General features: G+C 48.1%; 1 protein-coding gene and 1 pseudogene across 2 annotated transcripts in view; one reads left to right on the forward strand and one right to left on the reverse strand.

The window, feature by feature from the left end:
* mRpL42 (mitochondrial ribosomal protein L42) overlaps positions 1–19,830 on the reverse strand; it is a 220,404-nt gene that overhangs the window by 62,829 nt on the left and 137,745 nt on the right. The window contains exon 7 of one of the 2 annotated variants that reach the window (XM_075895797.1): positions 15,495–15,817. The exons of the other annotated variant lie outside the window; for it this stretch is intronic. The gene's annotated coding sequence lies outside the window, so the exon portion shown is untranslated. Of the gene's footprint in view, positions 1–15,494; positions 15,818–19,830 lie in introns of those variants that run through there. 2 annotated transcript variants of the gene reach the window in all.
* On the forward strand, positions 7,197–9,689 carry LOC142817175 (uncharacterized; annotated as a pseudogene).

Below are 19,830 nucleotides of genomic sequence, written 5' to 3' on the forward strand. Positions count from 1 at the left end.
AATACGTAGGAAGATAGCATTATTCTCCCCTGGTATGTCCCGTCCTTTATGCGCAGTTCCTGACACCGGCAGCTTGCTCGCGGGACTTCATCGGGAAATAAACTCTCTATGTGTCCTTATAGGAGAGATATCCATTGCGAATGGTCTCCCACTCTGCTTTGAAAGTCAGTAGCATGTCCGTTCTGCGTGGTCCCGTTGCGCAGTACACTCAACCACGCAACGGGAACAGCGCGCAGGAGAAGTACGCGAAATTCTCGTTCACCGCTAAGTGGTGGCATTGCCTACTTGGCGGGTCAGAGTTAGCCTGTGTAGGGAAGGTAGTGGAGGCAAGAAAAAGCCACTCTCTCATCTTTCGACTAGAAATCGCTCAAGAGACCTTCAACTGCTAAACGACAGTATAGGCAGTAATTTGTGGTGCGGATGCACATGTGCGTGGATCTCCAGAACAGTGTGAAAGACGACCAGAGAGAGTGGTCACGTGAAGGTCGCCTGGTTTCGCTACCTGTCGAGCCCGCGGTAAAGCCATCCTGAGTTCACAGCGACCAGCAGAAACAAAATAAAACGAGATATAAAAGAAAGAACACCGCCGTTTCACCCTTCACCTTATCATGGCCACGCATGCCTCAAGTCAGCTGCTTCTTATCGGACGGGTGTATACAACTGGCGTCGCGCCGGAATGGTGACGCTAACAGGTGCGTACACTTTGTGGGCTCGTGTAGGCGCCACGAGTGTGGCGTCTTTGTGTCATAAAAGGGGAAGGCCACGCTCCGAAATATCACGCGCCGCGGACGAAGGCTCTCGCGTGGTCGACGCGACGTCGCCGTCCCTATGGTTGCGAAAGTCACGCGCCTCGTAGAAGAAGCACGTTATGATGTCTTTTTATCTTGTGAGACAGGAGACATCAATGAACGAGTGTGAGAGGGACTGGACATTCGGTGAGCAACTCAATAATTGTGTTTAGAAAAAATTCGGCAGATACCACGTGCCTGGGAATCGACGTTATGCGAAGCATGCGGAGGGAAGGCAAGCGTGTCACATTTTTTTTATTGAGTTACACGTCATGAAATGACGCTCAATATATGAGCAAATATTGCACGCACAGACATATGTTGAAGAGTTGCAGATGTTCATATCACCACTTGTTTGAACTTGCACAACGACGCTAATTAGAACATGCGCATTAGCAACACTAGAAGCTGATAAGAAGCGCTGATGCTCGCGAGCATGCTGGCCTTGGGCATTGCTACATAAGTCAACTTCAGCGCATGGCAACTAACCACAAATGACGTTAACCCGACGTGACGGCTTTATCAAAGGAGTACATGTGTAAAGTTTATAAAATAGGGTAGGCAGCAATGCAATCACTATTGACGTTTAAAGAAGATTTGCGTCCATTTCAAAAGCAGTTCCGAGATCTGGCCTAGCTCTGTGGCACAATGCTTCATTGTCACGCGCAGAATGCCTGGGTTCCATTCCAGCTGAGACCCTGACATTTATTTTTCGAATTCGATGGGTCGACGCTACCGATGTAAGGTATTACTTAACGCTCACGCGTTAAAATTGCCCATGTGGTTTATCGTCGTTCCTGCAGGGGTACATACTAAGTGTCAATAACCTGTGGCACATACCCGCATACCATCGGCACATACCCGTCCGTGGGTATGTGCCACTGTCTGGCGGGAAGAGTTTGACGACGTATGCGACGAGATTGTGACAATATTCATGTCCCGACCAGCGTGGCATTTTCGTCAAACTATCCTACCCTCCCATGCTAGTTTTGGTTCACGCCAAACTATGGGGGTGACCACGAGAGCACCCAAACGTAAGCGGCTAGATAGATAGATAGATAGATAGATAGATAGATAGATAGATAGATAGATAGATAGATAGATAGATAGATAGATAGATAGATAGATAGATAGATAGATAGATAGATAGATAGATAGATAGATAGATAGATAGATAGATACGTTCAAAGTCACCGAAGTTTGCTAAGAAACGCTTCGCATTTAAAAGTAGTTAACGATATAGAGTACCAGGTAGTCTACTAAAGGGAGCATAAAGCCGTCCCGTAGGCCAGTATTTGTGTGTTTACAAAAAGTGGTTAACGAATTAGAGCACTTGGTACTCTACTATGGGAGAGCTTCAAGCCGTCCCGTGGCCTCAGCACTTCGGCCAGAGTCGCAGGTAGCAGCGGTATCGAATGAACACGACGCAACTGTCTTTACGGAGCGCAGGTAATCTTAGTTACTGATTTAGAGCTTCAGAAAAAATTTTTCTACAGTTTCCTTTCTTTATTTGGCAAAATACATTCATATAAATGTTCTTTTGAGCTACATAAAAATTATAAAACATTTATTTGTACTTTACGCCCGTTTCTTCTATGTGAAAAATGAGAGAGTTTTTTTACGCTTGAAAAGAAATTTAAAACGTGCTTTCAGTTTCGACGTTAGAAGCTGGTAAATGAGGTGACCGGAATTTTTCGGGGGTAGAACGCATGTGACCTTGAAACTGTCTATAGACACCACAGCCTATGCCACAGCTACCACAGAACGAGGCGGTGCACTTCGCACGACAATGGCCACTGGAGTCACACCGACGGTAAACACATTGCAGACCGTGCACAGTAGTCAAACGTGACTCGATGACCGGAAACTCGAAGTAGTAGTTGGGAACAGGATTCGTGGTGCTCATTTCTATGCGGACAAGGGTCTGAGGTGGGAGGGGGGGTAGAAAAAGTAGGTAATGATTTAGAGTACAGGGTACTCTACTATGGGAGAGCTTAGCGCCATCCCGCGGTCATCCCTGGCGAACAGAGGCCGCATAAGGTGTTGAGTTAAAATTGGCAGCGTGTATGAAACTTCTCACGACTTAAGATTTCGGTGATAGCGGCATCGTCATACGCATTGAACCCACAGTGTGCAGTAACGTGACCTTCGAATTCGCGCCTATCGAAAGCGCATTTCCATGCGCCGTTTCGCAATAACTGACACTCTTTCGATCAAGCGCTTGTAGGTTATCAGCCGCTTCTGATACAACAAGCGGATATTTTATCTAGGTCGCTAGTAATTTTGCGTTGATGCGTTCCATTGCTGCCTGGATATGAACGCACAATCGTCGTTGTTGCCTGCGGAAACTGCATTATGGCGCTGCTATAGTGCCTGTTCGTGCGTCCGTCCCTGCGTTCGTCCATGCATCCGCCCCTGCGTCCGTTCATGCGTCCGTTCATGCGTCCATCCTTGCATCTGCCTTTGTGTCCGTTCGTCCATCTATTCAACACTCCAAGTACCACCATCTCGCATCTTTACATCATATATTCCCCATATAGAAGCACCACCATCCAGTGGACATTCCAGGAACTAAACGAGAGGTGGCACACGCACACTTTCTTACGGCTTGCGCTACGGGTCTACTTCCAACCTTTAACCACCTCGAGTTCATGGTATATACTAGTTCACTGTATTCATGGCACTGCGGCCCAACGCTCGCTAAACCTTTCTAAAACCAAGGAGGTTACGCCCAGCGAGTATAACGTAGCAACCTTTTCCTGCCAGATAGTGCTCAATGCACATGCCAATGGCTGCTAATGGGAAATGAGAGACAGGAGAATTCGGCTTTTAGTTTCTTACGGCTTGCGCTTCGTATCTACTACCAACCTTTAACCACCTCGAGTTCATTCATGGTATATACTAGTTCATTGTATTCATGGCACTGCGGCCCAACGCTCGCTAAACCTTTCTAAAACCAAGGAGGTTACGCGCAGCGAGTATAACGTAGCAACATTTTCCTGTCAGATAGTGATCAATGTACATGCCAATGGCTGCTAATGGGAAATGAGAGACACGAGAATTCGGCTTTTACTTTCTTACAGCTTGCGCTTCGTATCTACCACCAACCTTTAACCACCTCGAGTTCATTCATGGTATATACTAGTTCACTGTATTCATGGCACTGCGGCCCAACGCTCGCTAAACCTTTCCAAAAACTAAGGAGGTTACACCCAGCGAGTATAACGTGGCAACCCTTTCTTGTCAGATAGTGCTCAATGTACATGCCAATGGCTGCTAATGGAGATTGCAGCGTGCGCGTTAACTAAAAGCCAAATGTTCCTGTCTCTCATTCCCCATTAGCAGTCATTGGCATGCACATTGAGCACTATTTTTTATCGTTCACAAACGCACAGAAGAAATCTCTCACCTGCACCACCTTGGAGGTGAAAATATTATATTGTTTACATACTACAACGACTACGAGGGATGAACGGGTGCCGCTATAAGAAGCTTCGCCCCTAAAACTTTTGGACAATATGGTCCGAATATGGTGACGCAAGCAGAAAACGCTGGCCCCCAAGGACACCGGAGGCGCCATCTAGCAACAAGCGGCGTCTCGCTCTGCGCCTGCTACACACGGAGACGCAACTAGCGCGGCCTTGAAGGAAGAAACCTGCAAACCCCGGAGGCGTCCAAAGTAGACGCCACACATTGGGTGTGATGAACTCATCGTGGTGCTCAAGCCACGCAAAACGCTGGATCAGAAGGTGACCTTTGTTCCAGGCCAAGCCTGGGCTGCTGTACGCAACCTGATACATGACTGTGGGGAGGTAGAACTCACCGTCTGGCCCGTATGGTATCGAAATGTATTTGTGTGTGGACTGAACTCAGTGCCCGCCAGCGAGAGGCTCCTCAGGGACATCATTTTGGTAGTCCGGACCCGCCGACTCCTCTGTTCCGCGGTCACGCTTAAGCTTCGGGTGACGTCTGCAAGGGTGTCATCAACATTGACCCCAACGACACACCAGGCTCTCTCAAGCAAAAGCTGATGTGGAAGCACGGCAACATCCTCTGTGTGAGAAAATTGGGCGAAACCGACGTGGCAGTGGCCTCTTACCTTTGAAGGCAAGAGGGTGCCCCGTTATGTCCACTGCAGTGATCATGTCATCCCTGTGAGATTTATAAGACGATTTCCGCCTTTGACCGATACGACAGTGGGGCATCGGGCTGACATCTGCCTGAAGCCGCAGTCGGGACGCTGTAGCCGCTGTGGCTCTCAAGTGGTCACCACTTCCGAGGGTGCTGCTGAACACGAGTGCACACCTCGTTGCCTCATCTGTGGAGGCAGCCTTCTAAACGGTGCGGCTGACTGTAGAGACAAGTACCGGAAGCCGATCAAGCCGAGAATGTCACCAAGCAATAAGACGCAGACGTCAGCTCCCAAGGAAGCGCCGTCCTCCACAGTGAACACCAAGAAACCTTCTTTTGCACCGGGAAGAACTGGGCAAGTCAAGACGACCAACAATGCTGAGACCAGGACGAAGGCACCAAACTTCAACTCCGGAGACCTCCCATCCCTAGCAAACGCCCAAACAAAGGTGAGCGGTTGGGTTGGCGTTGCCTCCGGTCCTCTCTCCCCCTACCCTACCGAAGTCGCCCTACAGCGGCAAAATGCTGAACTGTGGCGCCACACTGAAATTTTAGCGAAAAAATTCAGGAGCTCGAGGCAAAATTGGCCAGGCTTAGAGAGCTTCAGGCGCATGCTGGTTATTCGGAGCCTATGCAGCAAACTGAGGCGGTGGACCTGGATGATAGGGCCTCGGTTGCGTCAGGGCTGTCCAGCTACTAGCAGTCCACGGGCAGCACACCAGTCGGGCATGTGAGCACCGCTTAGAACATTTAAAACGCACGATAGCGGACATGCGAAACAAAATTTTTGAAGGCGTCGGGGCTTCCTTCAAGGAACTGCCAACGCGAGCTCTCGCAGATTGCGGAGAGCATAACTCCCGCAGTACCGAGTCTGTTATGTCCATAATGGAGGGCAGGGCCAGCGTTCAATTTAGGAAAAGCCACTCTCACTCGCGCTCCCCGCGACCAGATACGCATTGGCGAACGGCGATTCCTCGTCAACACACAGCCTCGCAGGAACATATTATCGTGGCCTCCACCCCGGAGATGCTGCTGCCACTGCCTGAGGTGCCATCACCATCGAGAATCGAGCCTGCGCCCAATAATTAAAAGCAATATCAACTATTGCTACCCGACACCAGCGGAAAGCCACTAATAAAATAATCGAAGAAAGATTCGGGATCGTTCAGTGGAACTTCAGGGGTTGTGAAATCGGAAGAAACCGTCGCACCTCCAGCTCTACCTGCAGTCGCTTGGTACGTCACTGGCGATCCTTGGCTCTTCAGGAGCCAGGAGCCAGGATAAGAAGCTAAATTCACTGGGTATTGCTTATTCAAGGGGGGGTCCTACAACGTGTATTTTGGTGAACAAGGCCTACACCGCAGTCGCTGTCGACCTCGAATTGAATAATGCACAAGACCCGAGCATGGTCAAGGTCCTGCCACTTAAGCGCCGAGATCCCTCCATACACATACTGAACATTTACTGCCCTCCGCATAAGTCACGTGTGACCTTTCATGAAATTTTCTATCGTGCGTTAAAATCCGCTGCGGAAGAACCTCTAGAAATAGTTGGGGACTTCAACGCTCCAAGCCTTCATTGGGGTTACTACTTTGAAACGGCGAGAGGACGCAAGTTGGCAGAGCTAATCTCAACATTTCGTCTTACGTTGCTCACGAAACCGGCATGTCCCACACGCATGGGTAATTCGGTAACCCGGGACACGTGTCCTGACCTGTCTCTCGTTACGAACGTTAAAGATCCCGTCTGGGAAAACCTAGGGGAATAACTTGGTAGTGATCACTGCCTTCTCCGGATCACTCTTCCGGTAAGGTGACTCGCAACAAATGGGGCCAAGCCAAATTGACTGATTGGAATAACTTTAGTAAGCAAGACATTCTTTCCGTGCTCTTTTCCGGCGGCTATGCGCCATGAGCAAAGCATTTGCATGCAATTTAGCAAGAACATGTTAAGAGCCTTCAGACTACCGCAGAAATCCCCGCAGTAGACAATCACCTCCCACACCTGTGGGAGGCACGTAGGAGTCTTACCAAGCGGTGGAAAAAAACAAAAGCTTAATCGCAAACTTAAGGGTTGCATTACTGACCTCACCGAACAAGCAGCGCAGTATGCCGCTTAGCTTACTGACTCAAATTGGGTTGTGAAGTGTTATACAGCCGCGCGTCAAATGAGCTCAAAAGCGACGTGGCGCCTCTTTCGCAGCCTTACTGACCGTATAGTCCGACGAGTGGAGAGACACTGCGACAACTCCGGCGGGCTTTGCACGGGTACCGAGGCATGGCGGCTCAGCTCGCGGATACCCTGTGTGACCGATATCTCTGTCACATAGAGGATCCCATTGGGCCCGAGTACGAGTACACGGGCAAGCCTAATCCAGACATGGATGCCCCTTTTATGTTACATGACCTAAGGGCGGCTTTAGCTAAGATGCGCAGAGGTACGGCTCTAGGTAGAGATCGCAAAACAGTCAAACTGTTGACGAATCTTTTGGACTCGACGTGCGTTCACTTGCTAGAGTACATAAATCAGACATGGGATGGACGTCCACTTCGCATAGACTTCAAGACCTCCTTAGTCACTTTCATTCCTATACCAGGCAAGATGGCGAATACCGACAACCTGAGGCCTATCTCACTAACTTCATGTGTGGGCAAACTTATGGAGAGAATGGTTCGGGATTACCTTTCTCCATGCATGGAAGTTAAGGGCCTCTTAGCAGACACTATGTTTGGGTTTCGCCCACATATGTCTGCTCAGAATGTCCTTCTTCATTTGCACCGTGACATAATAGAACGCACTGTCATGCGACACAACGACATGGCTATATTCTTGCTCTCGATCTTAAAGGCGCCTTCGATAACGTGCGTCATGGCAGCATTCTGGCAAATCTGAGTTCTTCAGATTGCGGTGCCAAGGCATTTGCCTAAGTAAGAGAATTCCTCTCGAAGCGTTAAGCCTTCCTTAAAGTTGAGGATGATGAATATTGGATAAGCGCTGTAGGCTTACCCACGGGACCGCTTTACGCTCTCCCATAGTAGAGTGCCCAGCGCTCTAAATCATTAACCACTTTTTCTACACACATATGGCCCATACACTATGGGCACAAGAGGTACTCCCCAAAAAGCAGTTTTTTCCCCACTCCTTTTCAACATTGATATCATGCAGCTTCCGCATTAATTGGCCCGTGTGGAAGGAATTCATGACGCACTCTACACGGATGGTATAACAATTCGGACTACTGAAGCTAGCCTTGCAGAAATGGAGGACCACCTCCAGCGGGCCGCCTCTATAGTCGATAGCTATGCTTTCCGCTGTGGTCTCCAATGCGCTCTTGCAAAATCAGAGCTTTTGCACGTCAGAACCAACACCAAAGACGAGACGAACTTACATATCTTTTTGATGGGAGCTCCTGTCAGAGAAGTCGAGGAGATCCGGATCCTGGGCCTGTTCATTCATAACCGACTCAGACCGGACTCTACCATTACCAAACTGAAACGCATAGGCGAACAGGTCGGACGTATGATCCCCCGCGTTTCCAACAAACGCGGGTTGAGAGGCAGGGATATGCTTTGACTCGTCCATGCCTTTGTACTAAGCTGAACCCTCTACTCCGTATCATATCTTCGCATTACCAAGCAACACGACCAGCACATCGACGCCATTATTAAGAAGGCTACAAAGCGAGCTTTCGACTTACCGGTAACTACCTCCAATGCCAAGATGTCGGCTCTGGGAGTGCTAAACTCTTATCAGGGATTGAAGGTGTCGCACCTCTTCAACCAATATATGCGATTTTCGCAGAGCGTATCTGGGCACCGCTTGTTAGGCCACCTGCACATACAACATGACTGCATTTCAGAGGAGACATGCAGACTTCCTGAGCTGTGGCGCCACAAGCTCTGGGTTCCTCCCCTTCCTTGAAACATGCACTCACAGACACACGAAGGCAGACGAGGGGCGCGCACAGTGGCGCTCGAACACGAATATTTATCTAAGCCAGGTGTACACTACGTTGATGTGGCAGGACCGTCGCCCGCTGGATTCTACACGGCCGCCGTAGTTCACCAAAACAAACGCGTTAACGGGCTCTCCTATCGGGCTTCCAACGCCACACGCGCTGAGGAGGTAGCAATAGCACTAGCCGCCTCGCACACGGACTCTATCGTAAGCATTACAGACTCACGCTGAGCCTTTGAAAGTTATCTGGCGGGCAAAGTATCACCTTTAGGCTACGATATTCTAAAGCGAGCCGTCAGGGATTCAGACTTCTCACCAAAACGCATTGTTTGGACTCCGAGCCACCTGTACCTTAGAAATAACGAGGCTGCGGATGCGGCCGCCCGCGCGCTTAACCACGAGGCACCTCAACCAGGCTTTTCCGGCTCAGAGACTAGCCAACCGCTTCTACGGTTTAGAGAAATCCTGGTGTACTATTGCGAACAACATCGGCTTCTCCCGGTACCTGCTAAGGGCCTGAGTAAGGCTTATGAACGAACCCTAAGGCACCTGCAGACGAACACCGCGTGGTGTCCTGCAGTAGTAAAACATTTTTGACTCGAAAGTCAATGGGCGGTGCCCTCACTGTGGGGAAGTCTCCGATAACTTTCACATGGTGTGGGAATGTCAAATGAATCCTTCCCTTCTTCCTAATCCTTCCCAACTAGAGAGGCATGGGAGGCAGCCCTACTCCGTTGCTCAAGGCTTGAGGCTCAAAGAGCTCTAGTCCAACGGGCACGGGTAGCGGCCTTGTCCAGTGGTGTCCCAGAATAAGGACTCCTCCTGTGTAAAGGGCCCTCATGGACACACACACACACACACACACACACACACACACACACACACACACACACACACACACACACACACACACACACACACACACACACACACACGGTTGCACATAATGAATTATGACCTACGAATAAGACGTCAGAAGATTGCTAAAATTCACCAGTTCACAAAAAAAGACATTATTTTCTAACCACCGTACTGTCTGATTCAGCAGAGTGGGTTGTAAACAGGAAGTTCTTACATGCTGTTTTATTCTTTTGATAAGTATGCCTCCAGGAGCATAGAAAGTGTAAACACAGGATATCGTGTTAGAACGAATGCTCAATTGAAGGAAACATCTCATCCAGCTTGCCAGGTAATTTATTCATTATGAACACTGTGCGCTGGTTCGCCGGGTGTAAATGGGCCTGTCCGAACCGCGCGCGGCACATGAGAAGTCGACGCTACGTCACACGTTAATTGCAACTGGGAGTCGCAGTGGATGTCCATCGTAAAGGACTGGACGAATGCTGTCCTTAATTCATGCAACTATGTCGGAGTTATTCAAGAACAACTTCATTACCATACTTGAGATGAACTGCGTTTTAGCCCCAGTCCGCCTGCAGTGCTTGGCTTCTGACTCAAATGTCACGGGTTCGATCCCTGCCGCGGTAGTTTCATTCCGATGGAGGCGAAAGGGTATGGAGGCCCGTGTACTGTGCGATGACAGTGCCCGTTAAACAACACCAAACGGTCCAAATTCCGGAGTCCTCCGCTAGGGAATCACTCACAATCAAATGGCGGTTTTGGGACCCAAAACTCAAGATATAATTACGGTTATGTCCTGAAACTTTGAAGTAAAAGGAAAAGGTTTTGAACGCTTTTTTTAGAATGAACATTTATTTCAGGGTAAAAGAAAAAAAAACTTACATGTTCCCTCGTTCATTCTCGGAGGCTCGAACCGTCCTTTTTTTCTTCTCAGTCGATATAATGATCCTCCACTCTATCCTTCAAGAGGTTTTTGCACCTAACATTGCTTGTGTAGCCTTCGGTATTGGAGACATTGAAAGATTTCTGCACCTAAGCACGTTCTGCCCAGCCTCCGTGATCGGCTTATTCTTGCCCTAGCGATGACGTAACACGATTACGGCATCATGCAACATCACTTTATGTGGAGTGGGCCCACCACATTGGTTTAGTGGTTGCGTTGCTCGACGGCTCATTCAAAGGTCTCGGGATGGAATACCGGCCTCGGTGGCCGCGTTTTCGTTGGAGGTGAAGGTGTCTGGAAAGATGACATCACAAATACAAGCGATGTAAGAGATCTTGATGGCTTTATATGGTGACGTCATCGTCTGATAATTTTAGATGCGAGAGTTCTTATACACCTTTTCACAGGAAGGAAAAAAAAACACCGCCATGATGGGCTGTGCGCGGAAGTACAAAGGCTAAGGGCGCAGCGTTGCCAGTGCATTTTCGAGGGGACGCGCCAATTCGCACAGCCCAAGGAGGGCTATGGCGGCGCCCAGGGAGGCGTTTATGAAAAGGTGGATAGGGTCGATCTCAATCGGGTGTGTGGCGTGACCAACCTTAGTGCGCATGCGCGTTTCCTCCAGCTCTAATATCTTACGCTCTACCTCTCTCCTTTCGCAACGCCGAAGCAGGCAAGTTCTTTTATTGAAACAACCGAATGCTCGCGCTCTTGACCTCCAAGGTAGTCTCTGTGGGAGGTACCTCTTGTGCGTTGTTAAAGAATAAAAATTCGCAGCGTGCGCGTTAACTAAAAGCTGACTACGGGTATCTGGGTGCAATCGGTGTTCTCTGTCTCTCGTTTCCAATTAACAGTGATTGTCATGTTCCAGTAAGAAACATCGGTCCATCACTGCGTGCTTCGCACCTTCCCAGTTTTCTCTCCTACACAACGCAGCGATGAGCCCCAGAGTCAACGCCTCTGCCAGTGTAAGCATTAGCACCTGCCGCATCGCATATGCACATGGTTCCCTTTAGCGGGAGATGGTGTATCTTTTTGCATCACTCGAGTTCACGCCGGTGGTTTAATTTCGCGTTCGATGAGACATCTCACTCAAAATGCGCTTTGTGATCTTTCTTTATTAAGCTAAATTTTCGCCGAAACTGCACTCTACTATCTCAATCATTCAACACGACGCAGTGCACCATTACTCGCAGTAATTGAAGAGTAAAAGAAACAAAACTGCGAAGTTGCCACTTTACCGTCGTTTTCGGAAAACAGCTTCAGTTAGGCGTCCGCAACAGCTAGAGGGACGCAGCCTGCCATTGTAAATGTTTGGCAGCTTGTGTCTGAAGATAAGCTGCGCACGCCAAACTATTCTGCCCATAACGTCACATTTTTATTGCCTTATTCCACAAGTTGCTCGATACCCTTTGATAATACAAGCCTCTTCCTACATTCGTGAAATCCGCCACGCAACTGGCAAGCAAAGCGCGCAACGCAACAACGGAAGGCGTTTCCCACCACAACACGCGCTTGAAAAGACTAGAGGCTCCTGGAAATGAACGACAGGAGAGCACCTGTGATAAAGAAGATTAAGGAGCTTTAACCTTCTTGAGGTCTACTCAAGGAGGCTACATTGGCCAAGTTCAAAAAGTAGCCATTGAGAGAAATTTTAGTCTGGACGAGCATACGTTTACCCTGAATAAACACAGGCACAGTACTTGCTGGTATTTTTTTTATCACTTTCGCAGTTCACGTGTCCTCGCTTCATCACAGCCCACTTTTGTTTAGCACACAAGGGAACGATGAGCACTTAGGATGCCAACACATTCGTTATCTCAGTATTTATTACATATGTCAGTGTCTTCAAAAACAAACACTGAAGCATATTCATTTTTTTATTATTGGCCTTAGATGGTTTTTGCGGAGAGAGAGAGAGAGATAAAAATATACCTTGAACCTCAATGAAAATAAGACTTGCAGACACTGACAAAAGCAAAAGTATGTACGCAGTGCGGATAACCACAACTAATTGGAGTGACCTTGAAAGAAAAAAAAAATGATGAAATAAGTTTGGCGTCGTAACTGTCTTAATCAGTGGAGGTCAACTCAACAACACCGCACGGGGGATGAGAAGTGGAGGAGAGAAATAACCAGGAATGTATGAGAGACAAGAAGAAAGAGATCCTTAGCACCTAAACCTACACTCGGATGGCTCGTGAGTATCGCAGCCGCCTACTAACTATGGCTTTCAAGCATTGTTTGAGGCTTCATAAGCGTTGCTTGCCGAATTTATGAAATATTCTTAAAATTTTTGACGAATATGCACGCCGGAAAAACTAGATGAGAGACCTCTTTTTGAAGAGAATATTCTCAGATCGCGCCTCAACGCCTCGCAGGCCAGCAAAACGACATTGGCATTGCTTGTTTTTTTTTTTCAAAATCGCTTGATTAAGCGACAGCTTGCATAATCGTGTATTGAGCAGGCGTAGATGTATCCTGATGGTGCTCTCTTACCTCTTCTCACGCATACTTTCCTTTAATCCATTTCCTCACCTCTTCCCCCCCTGTGCATGGTAACAAACCTGGCGCGTCTGGTTGTCTCCGTGCGTTTCATTTCTTCCCTTCCTCCTCTTCTGTTTATATAACAGTACTTTCAATGCACATATGCGTATTGTTAATTTCGGCTGTTTTTGATGTGTATTTTGACATTGCCGTCTCGTTACTACAAAAACCGTGGAACAGTGGGGATGCTTTAGTTCAGCTCTGGTTGTCCGTCCCAACAACTTACTGTGAAACTGTACGTGGTAATTAATCTCAACAAGAATGGTGGAATCTGTGATGTCGACTTCTTTTCTCTTACGTCCGTCCCTCCTTCCTTACAAATCTCAAAAACACCTCTCTTCTTGTAAGCTCTAATTACTGTCAATCTAAAAAAATCACTGCATATCCACGGAGTGAACGATGATGAGTGGGGCGAAGTGTTTATTCATCCGTCTGTCCATCCTTCCGTATGTCTGTATGACTGTCTGTTTGTCCATCCATCCGTCCATCCGTTCGTTTGTCTGCCCGTCTCTCAAACAAGCGCCACCTGGAGAGTGAGTCTTACAACTTGGTGGTTACGAACCGGTCACAGACATGCATGGACAAACCCACGGCTTTGGGAGCTTCGCCCCTAAAAACACTCAATAATGACTTATAGAAGTCGACCAGCAGATGAATATTCGCAGAACAAGCAGTCATTATTCAAATCATCTTATTTCGAAAAGTTGGATACATGGACGGTTCTTAAATTTTATAATAATTGTTGGGGTTTATTGTCCGTAAACCACGATATTACTGTGAAAGACGCTGTCATGGAGAGCTCTGGAAATTTCGACTGACTGTGGTTTTTCTAAGCACATGGGCCTCCCGCATTTCCGCTCCATCGAAATGGGGCTGCAGATTCGGTTATGCCATCTTCAGGTCGACAGTCACTATAGCCACTAGACCACCACGGCGGGTGATGGAACATTCCAGCGATGTTTTGTATCGACTTCATGCAGAAAAAGATAAAGTTGCTAGTCTACGCGCGAAGCGTCTTTCACAGCAGAGCAGCTATGGTCAAGGTTTACCCAGTGTCGTAGATAGAAAATTATCATCATTATGAACAGACACGCCCTCGTTCACCGCGCAAGCACTCTGCACAGATGGTTAAGAAGCGAAGCTGACATAAGCTTACCAGCACGTTTCGAAGTCCGCGACACAGCCTAGCGCAATTTGGTGCAAGCTGCGTTCATTATTGTGCTTCGAACATTTCGAATAAAGATAAATGTCTGACCACACGCACGCGCTGCAGCGCGTCAGCGCGTGGCATCACAGCTCGGCACCGCGCCCTCTCCCCACAGAGCGGGCGAGTGGCTACAAGAAGCGGCGCGGACCTCTGTCTTGTCAGAGATTAGGCGCGGCGCCCAGTCTAAACGCCCCCGCACTGACGCGCCTCAACACGTACGTATGGTCACGTACGCGTGCGTGTACCTTAAGGTTAAGCGTAAGGTCGACGTGGTCGGCTGTATGGTCGATGTGTGGTCGGAACGCGTACAGGACTATACCTTAAGGCTTTACCACAGATATACGCTTTGCAGCGCGTTAGCGCGTGGCTTTTTGACATGCTGCCGTTCCTGTAGAGATAGAGGGAGCGCGGCTACGCGAAGCTGCGCGTGCTTTCTCATAATGGAGAAAGGGTTTCGTACTGTCTTTTGCTATATGGAGAGGGTGAGGCTTCACGTCAGAGCGCCACGCTCTGCGTACCCGCGTTCTCGCAGGATTTCAAGCTGGACGGTTGTGCCCTCGCGATCTCCGACGCCAGCGTAGCTCCCGCCGACTGGTTCGCCCTCCGCGGTCTCCTGACGCCGTGCAGCTCTCGCATTGTGGCGCCCCGCCCTTGGACTGCTTCGACCGGATCCCCACTTTCCTATCTCCTTCTTTTTTCCTTCGCTTGCCTGTCTACTTCTTCGTCTATTTTGCTTCTATTCTTTTTTATCCCTCCTTCCCCCCACCCCTATAAGGCACTGTGCCGTGTCGCCTGAAGGCAGACAGAAATTAGGCGCCTTTTTCCTCTACCTTGTAACCATTACCACCCCCACCACCTCTATGTTCACAAGAAGAGTCCACGGCACCGCGTCTAAAGGTCATGCGCTAACGCGCTGCAACGCGTACATGTGGTATGGCCTTGAAGGTCAGCTAAACAGACAACGTAACGCGATGCTTCGGTGTTCACGTAAGAGATAGAAATTATGTTTTGCGCCAGTTTTGGAGCCAATTTACTGCCTGAACACTCCCCGCTGTCAGAGTTTGCGCTTCTATCATTGTTTATTTCGTCATACTCAGCTCCGAGAAACACTGCGCTCGACGTCGGAGTGACGCTTGATTTACGATGGGAGCTTCTGAAAGCTGCTTTCTGTTCACCTTCAATAATTCTGGAAACACGTTTCGCCTTTTCTTGTCATCATCACTTTGTTCTCGTTGTTTTTTTCTGCTCTCTTCACTTTCCACAGTTTTAAAGGGAGCTTGGACGACAGCGTGGATCTCGCCAGCCTACGCGAGAGATCACGCTCTTGACACCTTCAGTTTTCAGAGCGTGCTAAGTTCTGAAGAGACAGCAACACACCAGTACCTGGGAGCAGAAAAAACAAGCAATAAATGAAAGATTATTTAGAGGCCGAGAATAAAGTGACTGAAGTACCCGCCACGCGCACTTATTCGTTGGGTTGTTTACTTTTATTTTAATATTCAGAAGGCACGCAGTATGTTCGTATTCGGACGGCGGAACAAGAAGTTGGTTTTTCCCCCAGTTGCACAAGTTATACCGTTTTAGTTGCGAAGTGTTTTATAAGACTTAAGTATTGCTGAAAGTGGACAGCTTTGTCGGTTAGCAAGTAGTGTTTCTAGACTAAAACTTAGAAAAACAACGTTTGAAATGTAAATTGGGGTACAAACTACAGCAGCAACGACTGCTAAGGCACTGAAACTGCACTACGTTTACGAGGCACACTACAGCAAGGTCACCGAATCAATTAAGGCCACTTGGCATTCTTTAACGGGCGCCTAAATCTGAGCAGACAAGTGTTCTTTGCGTGCACCAACACAAACACACACACCAACACAAACACACACACCCACACACACGCACACGCACACACACACACACACACACACGCACACACACACACACGCACGCACGCACGCACACACACATCAAAATGTGCACTGGTCACTCGCTTGTACGCACCATCTTTCGACAATTGAAGCGTTTTCGATCGTGGCTTCTCGGCTATTAGCCGTTCCTGATTAGGCAATCCGATTTCTTGTCTAGGATAACGAGGGAACCTGGGATTTACTTCTCCCACATTTCACTCCTGCCTGGATATAAGTGCATGCCTGTCATTGTTGCCTGTGCAACAACAAAAGTGTTGCCCGTGCTAAGCATGAGGATGAAAGTCTGCGTATCAGGCACGTAGCATTAATTAATCATTGCAGGAGTTTAACTTCCCAAAACAACCATACGATTATGAGAGACGCTGTAGTGGAGGGCTCCGGAAATGTCGACCACCCGAGGTTCTTTAAGTGCACCTAAATCTTAACAAACGGGCCTCAAGCATTTTCACCTCCGTCAAAACTGCGGCCGTCATGGCCGGGATTCAATCCCGCGACCTGCCGGTCAGCAGCCTAAAGACGTAGCATTGCCCAACGAGTAAGAGAGAAAAAAAAGAAAGAAAAGGAGGAAAGTAATGAAAAAAAGAAAAAAAAGAAAGATCAAGCACGTCAATGTTCGTTTTCCTCCATTTCCCCCGTAGGAGAAGAGCAAGGATGCATTCATTTCTGTACAGGAATCCATCGCATGTGAGCAACAGGGATTTAAATAGAGTGGCTGCTCCTTGAAAAGAGTTGGGCATGTAAGGGCGCGATTACGCTCGAAAAGAACCTTTCGGTTACGCCGTAAACGACGGTTCTGTCTTACGTCATTCAGAAAGTGTGCGAGAACGACGACGAAAACCAAATAAAAGATTCACGCTCCTTCTAACCACTCCGCTGCAACCCGTGAGGGTCAATTAGCTCAACAAGCACTGAAATTTCTCCACAAGAGACGCTGGATTGTTTGGGCATCCCTTTTAACTACCTATCCCATTCAGACTACAGCGCAACAAACAAGCACTGCTCCGAGAGTATGTGTGGGCGCGCCCCTTTTCTTTTTTTCCTGTGGACCTACGCCTCCGCCCTACAGCTACACCATTTTTTTTTTCGTTCATCTCTTTCTCTCTCTTGGCAACGTGCCCCTCCTGTCTGTCAGAGGCGTTGGGGAGACGACGAAATACACACAATGACGTTCGTGGGTCACGTGACTGTGACGCCGGCGTTGACGTCATCAGCGGTGACAGGCGCGTCGCTCAGCAAGCATCGTCACCTCCGACGGCAGAGCCCGCAACGACGGCTGATGGCTGGCTAACTTCTGGATGGAGGTCCGGCCCCCTTGTTTGCGTGAGAGAAGACCCGTCTGGCCGAGCTTTCCTATTTTTTTTTTTTTCTCCTTTGCGAATCGATACGGGGATGCTCGCTTCTTTCAGGGCCGTTCTGGACGGAGCTCTGCCGCCATTGCTTCTTTTTCTCGGATCACGTAGGACGATCGAATACCTCTCTCTCTCTTATCTTACTTTCACTCTCATGCCCTTTCTTTCAGGGCAAGTTGGTCGTTCGGAAGCTTCCTTCCGTTTTGCATTTAGCCTGCGCCGGTCTTCGTTGCGCAATGTGTGCGCTGTGCAAACGCAGAGCACTGCGCATCTTGAAAGAGAAAGAGAAAGGAGGAGAGATGGAAAAAGAGAGGGAGAAGCTGACACTTAAGCTATCTCGCTTGCGAGAGCGTCTGGATGCACGAACAATCTTACTGCTCCGACGTGTGCTCCCTTAGGCGGTGCAGCAAAAAAAAAAAAAAACAGAGTAAAAACAAAAACAAATGATGTCAGATATGACCTTGAAACGTCTTAGTTAAGCAGAGAAAAAATAAACACGTGACCACATTGTTTTTGCTGATGTCCATTAAGCCTCTAAGACAGCATGATCGAAGGCAAAAGCAATAAAATGTTTGTACAAGAAACGCCAGTTCTCGTAAGGTCAAGGAATGTGAGGTGCCCTCTCGGTTCATGATGATTTAAAGTGAGGCCCGTTTACGAACGCTGATGGTTCCCGTCTCGCCTCGGAACACAGCTGAATTGCAAGTTTCGGGCAAGCCTGTTTTTTTCACGGCGACAGAAAATTCTCTCGAAACTTGTTTTCTTTCCAGGGGGGCAGTAAACCCCTGTAATGGGACTTACCTCCATCAATTTTCGTTTTCTTTGTTAGCGAAATTGCAAGAAAGTGTAGTCTTTTTCAAATCGCAATGAGATGATAGTGGCAGTGATCTTAAATACCATGCGTGGGCGCTCGGTTACGCAACCTGGCAGCTGTGCCGACATAAATCCACATACCATCACACAGGGCAGCGTGATTTAATTCAGGTTGTCAGCACTGCGGATGACGGCTATTGTGTTCCGTATACGCCCCAATCCGCATGTACTGGCCGTGATGTGATATGGTGTTGCGGCGTCCATATCGGCCCTGGAACACTATACCGCGTTGTCTTCAAGTAAAAATGATATACTTTTGAAATTTACACGAAATGTTTACTGAAAGTGTACTCAGCGTAATATTTTCCTTGTGTTGTCTCCGGCGTCGTCGCCGGAGACAACAGGATGAAAATATAGGATGATTGACTCAAACTCAATATCTCGCATCCTACACAGGCTACTCAATGCCACACAGTCGTGGTAAACACGTGCACCAGTCGCTAACATCCACGTCTTTCGACGACCCACACCAGAAATCGGCGCATGTTTCATGCAGATGGGCATCACATGTATAGAAGGGGTGTACATTGCATGTATACAGAAGGGGCGGCTTGGTGAGATTCATCCGCAGATATGGAAATTGAGCAGGAGAGACTGAAAGAAGCCAGGCCTCGTCGTCGGAACGAAACTAAGAGGAGGCAGCGAACCGAGGAGACGGAGGAAGAACGAGCCGCACGCCTTGACGAGCGTAACCGTACAGAGAACCAAGCTAAACAATAAGATTAACCCTACCTTTCGCTAGGCACCCCCTGACGTAACTGAATTAAACCACAGCCTATTTCCTTTCTCTCTCTCTCTCTCTCTCTGTGTGTGTTGTTGTTGTTGTTGTTGTTGTTGTTGTTGTTGTTGTTGTTGTTGTTGTTGTTGTCGTCTTTATTTCAGACAAATGTATGTCTCGGATACAAGGGCAAAAGGCAGATGTCCTCTGCCTGAAGGGACCCAAGTACCCGAAAGCACCACTCAGAGCATACAATATAAAAAGAAATACAATATAACACACTAATGTTGCATGCATATTATTGTTTTTGTACAGAGTAAATGGAGTACATACTTGTACAGTAATAAAAAAAGATTCATAACACTACAAATAACGAAACCAGAGAAACATATGACTGCTATATAAAAAACTTATCAATCTTGAGAACAGGATAGAAGGTAAGCTCTGATATATTTTTTGAAAGATTTCAGAGACAAAGATTTCTGCGCGATTTCTATAACCTGAGTATGTTTGTTGAGAAGACTGGAAATT

Source organism: Rhipicephalus microplus, chromosome 5 (genome assembly GCF_043290135.1).
Source record: "Rhipicephalus microplus isolate Deutch F79 chromosome 5, USDA_Rmic, whole genome shotgun sequence".
Lineage (NCBI taxonomy): Eukaryota > Metazoa > Arthropoda > Arachnida > Ixodida > Ixodidae > Rhipicephalus > Rhipicephalus microplus.